The 6,752-nt window shown below is 31.9% G+C and overlaps 1 long non-coding RNA gene across 1 annotated transcript in view; it reads left to right on the top strand.

Moving 5' to 3' along the window:
- The window catches only part of LOC135093390 (uncharacterized), a 10,892-nt gene extending 4,140 nt beyond the window's left edge, over positions 1–6,752 (top strand). The window contains exons 2-3 of the long non-coding RNA XR_010263335.1: positions 172–365; positions 6,272–6,752. This is a non-coding gene — a long non-coding RNA (uncharacterized LOC135093390). The remainder of the gene's footprint in view (positions 1–171; positions 366–6,271) is intronic.

Here is a 6,752-nt window from a genome sequence, read left to right on the forward strand (position 1 = left end):
GGCTTTGAAGAAGTCAACAAACTGATAATGGTGATAATTTGTCAACAGATTATTAAAGATGGGAGGAAAACTGATTTAGAGCTTGACAGATGTTGAAACATTTTCCCTTCATAAGCTTACTAGACAACTGTGCATCTTCACTTGTTACTCAGTCAAAACTTTAAATTACAGAAGAAAGCAAGAAACAAGAACAATTAAGATGAACCACCACTAGCCACACCACAGAGCTGTTACTGCTGGCACCACCACCATCACCTCCACCACCACCACCACCCTGCCAAGTGGACACCCCAGTGTGAGCAGAGCCATCAACACCAGCCTGAGGACTAATTGCTTATGTACCAGAGGAGTGTGACAGTCTACCAGTAAGTATCAGTAAATATTTCTGCTGCTAATGATGTGTAAATGAGGATTATCTCTCATTAACATTAAAAAGATTTAATTTATCACCTTCATTACAACTTTGAAGAGCCACACAGATCATTAGCAGTATTCTCTTCACTGTTTTTCCTGTTCGTAATGTAGGAATCTTGTTCATCTGTCACTAGAACCACAAAAACACCCTTCAAAACCCTTGCCACATCCAGCAGGACCTATTCAGTGTAGCAGAGGTGAAGTGCCACACCTTTGCTATGGTCAAGGGACTCTAGTTGAGGTAACATTGGTTGTCAAGGGTGTTCATACTAAAAGCTTCTACTGCCAAAAACATCATCTTTTTTTTTTTTTTTTTTTATGTAGGAGTGACACTGGCCAAGGGCAACAAAAATCTAATAAAAAAAAATGTCCACTGAGATGGCAGTCCCATAAAAGGGTCAAAGCAGTGGTCAAAAATTGAAGGATAAGTGTCTTGAAACCTTCCTCTTGAAGGAATTCAAGTCATAGGAAGGTGGAAATACAGAAGCAGGCAGGGAGTTCCAGAGTTTACCAGAGAAAGGGATGAATGATTGAGAATACTGGTTAACTCTTGCATTAGAGAGGTGGAAAGAATAGGGATGAGAGAAGACAGGGTGGAATCAAAAGATTTTCATCTCATCAACTCCTCTCCTCTAACTGAGTGTCTTCAGCCTCTCTCTCACCGCTGCAGTATTGCATCTCTAGCTGTCTTCTACCGCTATTTTCATGCTAACTGCTCTTGTGATCTTGCTAACTGCATGCCTCCCCTCCTCCCGCGGCCTCGCTGCACAAGACTTTCTTCTTTCTCTCACCCCTATTCTGTCCACCTCTCTAATGCAAGAGTTAACCAGTATTCTCAATCATTCATCCCTTTCTCTGGTAAACTCTGGAACTCCCTGCCTGCTTCTGTATTTCCACCTTCCTATGACTTGAATTCCTTCAAGAGGGAGGTTTCAAGACACTTATTCATCAATTTTTGACCACTGCTTTGATCCTTTTATGGGACTGACATTTCAGTGGGCATTTTTTTTATTGGATTTTTGTTGCCCTTTGCCAGTGTCACTCCTACTTAAAAAAAAAGGCCCTTGTACAGAGTTAGCAGCTGGGGGGGGTGAGAAAAACTGGCAGAGATATCTCAGAATGCCTAACTTCATAGAAGCTGTTTTAGCTAGAGATGAGATGTGAAGTTTCCAGTTCAGATTATAAGTAAAGGACAGACCGAGGATGTTCAGTGTGGAAGAGGGGGACAGTTGAGTGTCATTGAAGAAGAGGGGATAGTTGTCTGGAAGGTTGTGTTGAGTTGATAGATGGAGAATTGAGTTTTTGAGGCATTAAACAATACCAAGTTTGCTCTGCCCCAATCAGAAATTTTAGAAAGATCAGAAGTCAGGCATCCTGTGGCTTTCCTTCATGAAATGTTTACCTCCTGAAGGGTTGGACGTCTATGAAAAGATGCGGAAAAGTGCAGGGTGGTGTCATCAGCGTAGGAGTGGATAGGACAAGAAGTTTGGTTTAGAAGGTCATTGATGAATAATAAGAAGAAAGTGGGTGACAGGACAGAACCCTGAGGAACACCACTGTTAATAGATTTAGAAGAACAGTGACCGTCTACCACAGCAGCAATAGAACGGTCAGAAAGGAAACTTGAGATGAAGTTACAGAGAGAAGGATAGAAACCGTGGGAGGGTAGTTTGGAAATGAAAGCTTTGTGCCAGACTCTATCAAAAGATCAAAAGCTTTTATTATGTCCAAGGCAACAGCAAAAGTTTCACCCAAATCTCTAAAAGAGGATGACCAAGACTCAGTAAGGAAAGCCAGAAGATCACCAGTAGAGTGGCCTTGACGGAACCCATACTGGCGATCAGATAGAAGGTTGTGAAGTGATAGATGTTTAACAATCTTCCTGTTGAGGATAGATTCAAAAACTCTAGATAGGCAGGAAATTAAAGCAATAGGACGGTAGTTTGAGGGATTAGAACGGTCACCCTTTTTAGGAACAGGTTGAATGTAGGCAAACTTCCAGCAAGAAGGTAAGGTAGATGTTGACAGAGAGCTGAAAGTGTTTGACTAGGCAAGGTGCAAGCACGGAGGCACAGTTTCGGAGAACAATAGGAGGGACCCCATCAGGTCCATAAGCCTTAGAAATAGATGTGATGGCATTGGTGCCTTCTGGTTGAAATAAAGGAGGGGAAGAAGAAGAAGCAAAGTTATTGGAGATATTTTTTGGCTAGATGCCAGAAGTCACGAGGGGAGTTAGATCTTGAAAGATTTTGACACTTTCTGTTAATGAAGGAGTTTTTGGCTGGTTGGAGAACTGACTTGGCATGGTTCTGGGCAGAAATATAAAGTGCATGAGATTCTGCTGATGGAAGGCTTATATATATATATATATATATATATATATATATATATATATATATATATATATATATATATATATATATATATATATATATATATATATATATATATATATATATATATATATATATATATATATATATATATATATATATATATATATATTATATATATATATATATATATATATATATATATATATATATATATATATATATATATATATATATATATATATATATATATATATATATATATATATATGAATGATTCAATCTTTTATGAAAACACACAAGACAAATTTCATGTAAGTTACGTGACCAATAAATAAATATTATGATTATTATTATTATTTATTAAAAGTTTGTTTTATTATTATTAAAAGTTTGTTATTATTATTAAAAGTTTGAGTCTTGGTCATCCTCTTTTAGAGATTTTGCTGAAACTTTTAATAATAATAATATTTATTTATTGGTCACGTAACATACATGAAATTTGTCTTGTGTGTTTTGATAAAAGATTGAATCTTTCATACAAGGTCTAAAACTAACAGGTCTTATTAATCTAAAATATTCATACTCACACGATTAAAACATAAAAAGATAACTGGTACATAAAAAGATAACTGGTAACTGGTTCCCAAGTCTTAGTATAGTTAGCTATGATATGTTGAGAGGGCCATTATTTAAAATTGTGATACTTGCCGGCACAAAGGACTTACACAATCGGGCTGTTTTACATTTTGATGATCTCAGCCTTTTCCCTTAGGGTAACTTTTGGTAATGGCCATTCAGTGGATGTGTTACCTCATTGATAATTACTTCGCATCTTTGTGGAGAGAACTTTCTGTATATATCCATCAATGAATTGATATTTTTTACGCCTAATTTTGCACAGTTTTTGATTAATCGGGTTAGTTTATTTTTAGAATCAGAGCTACAATTACCATACCAACATGTGATGGAAAATGAAATGACTGACTGCACTACTGCTGTATAGAATAACTGCATAATTTTAGTGTTAATCTTAAGTTTCTTAAGTTTCCTCATGAAATGCATTCTAGAATTAACTTTTTTATATATTGCCTCGACATTACTATTAAAATTGAACCCATTTTGCTGTTGCCTTGGACATATCAAAAGCTTTTGATAGAGTCTGGCACAAAGCTTTGATTTCCAAACTACCCTCCTACGGTTTCTATCCTTCTCTCTGTAACTTCATCTTAAGTTTCCTTTGTGACCGTGATATTGCTACTGTGGTAGACGGTCCTTGTTCTTCTCCTAAATATATTAACAGTGGTGTTCCTCAGGGTTCTGTCCTGTCACCCACTCTCTTCTTATTATTCATTAATGATCTTCTAAACCAAACTTCTTGTCCTATCCACTCCTACGCTGATGATACCACCCTGCACTTTTCCACGTCTTTTCATAGATGTCCAACCCTTAAGGAGGTAAACATATCACGCAGGGAAGCCACAGAACGCCTGACTTCTGATCTTTCTAAAATTTCTGATTGGGACAGAGCAAACTTGGTATTGTTCAATGCCTCAAAAACTCAATTCCTCCATCTATCAACTCGACACAAACTTCCAGACAACTATCCCCTCTTCAATGACGCTCAACTGTCCCCCTCTTCTACACTGAACATCCTCGCTCTGTCCTTTACTTATAATCTGAACTGGAAACTTCACATCTCATCTCTAGCTAAAACTGCTTCTATGAAGTTAGGTGTTTTGAGATGTCTCTGCCAGTTTTTCTCACCCCCCCAGCTGCTAACTCTGTACAAGGGCCTTATATGGAGTATGCTTCACATGTCTGGGGGGATTCCACTCATACTGCTCTTCTAGACAGGGTGGAATCAAAAGCTTTTCGTCTCATCAACTCCTCTCCTCTAACTGACTGTCTTCAGCCTCTCTGTCACCGCTGCAATGTTGCATATCTAGCTGTCTTCTACCGCTATTTTCATGCTAACTGCTCTTCTGATCTTGCTAACTGCATGCCTCCCCTCCTTCCGCAGCCTCGCTGCACAAGACTTTCTTCTTTCTCTCACCCCTATTCTGTCCACCTCTCTAATGCAAGAGTTAACCAGTATTCTCAGTTATTCATCCCTTTCTCTGGTAAACTCTGGAACTCCCTGCCTGCTTCTGTATTTCTACCTTCCTACAACTTGAATTCTTTCAAGAGGGAGGTTTCAAAACACTTATCCACCAATTTTTGACCACTGCTTTGACCCTTTTATGGGACTGGCATTTCAGTAGGCTTTTTTTTTTCTTAGATTTTTGTTGCCCTTGGCCAGTGTCACTCCTACATAAAAAAAAAAAAAAATATATATATATATATATATATATATATATATATATATATATATATATATATATATATATATATATATATATATATATATATATATATATATATATATATGTATATATATGTATATATATATATATATATATATATGTATATATATATATATATATATATATATATATATATATATATATGTATATATATATATATATATATATATATATATATATATATATATATATATATATATATATATATATATATATATGTATATATATATATATATGTATATATATATATATATATATATGTATATATATATATATATATATATATATATATATATATATATATGTATATATATATATATATATATATATATATATGTATATATATGTATATATATATATATATATATATATATGTATGTATATGTATATATATATATATGTATATATATATATATATATATATATATATATATATATATATATATATATATATATATATATATATATATATATATATATATATATATATATATATATATATATATATATATATATATGTATGTATATGTATATATATATATATATGTATGTATATGTATATATATGTATATATATGTATATATATGTATATATATGTATATATATGTATATATATGTATATATATATATATATATATATATATATATATATATATATATATATATATATATATATATATATATATATATATATATATATATATATATATATATGTATATATATATATATATATATATATATATATATATATATATATATATATATATATATATATATATATATATATATATATATATATATATATATATATATATATATATATATATATATATATATATATATATATATATATGTATATATGTATATATGTATATATATATATATATATATATATATATATATATGTATATATGTATATATATATATATATATATATATATATATATATATATATATATATATATATATATATATATATATATGTATATATATGTATATATATGTATATATGTATATATATGTATATATATGTATATATATATATATATATATATATATATATATATATATATATATATATATATATATATATAAGGAAGGGCAGGGTGGGTGGAGGAAATATGACCATCTCTTCTAATTTTCCCTGTTATTTGCAGATACCTTGGAAGGAAGGTGATGGTGAGGAACAGTGAAGAAAGATGACGGAGCAGAAACAGGCCCACACCATCCTGGAATGTGCTGCAAATAATCTTGGTTACCGGCAAAGTAAAGAGATAAAGAGATAGATAGATACAGATAGATAATTATTAGTAAGAGTGAGATTAAGATAGATAGATAATTATTATTAAGAGTGTTAGTTAGATAGATATATACAGAGATAGATAATTATTAGTAAGAGTGAGATTAAGAGTGAGATTAAGATAGATAATTATTATTAAGAGTGCTAGATTATTATATTCTTATTATATTATTATTTTATTTGTGTGTGTGGTGTGTGTGTGTGTGTGTTCTCTTTTCAGAAGTGTGTTTGGAATGCAAGAAATATACAAGACCACAGAAGATTCTATAGTGGTGGTGGGTGGTAGTAGTAGTAGTAATAGTAGTAGTAGTAGTAGTACTTTATCAATATACAGGGCA

Source organism: Scylla paramamosain, chromosome 43 (assembly GCF_035594125.1).
Source record: "Scylla paramamosain isolate STU-SP2022 chromosome 43, ASM3559412v1, whole genome shotgun sequence".
Taxonomy (NCBI): domain Eukaryota; kingdom Metazoa; phylum Arthropoda; class Malacostraca; order Decapoda; family Portunidae; genus Scylla; species Scylla paramamosain.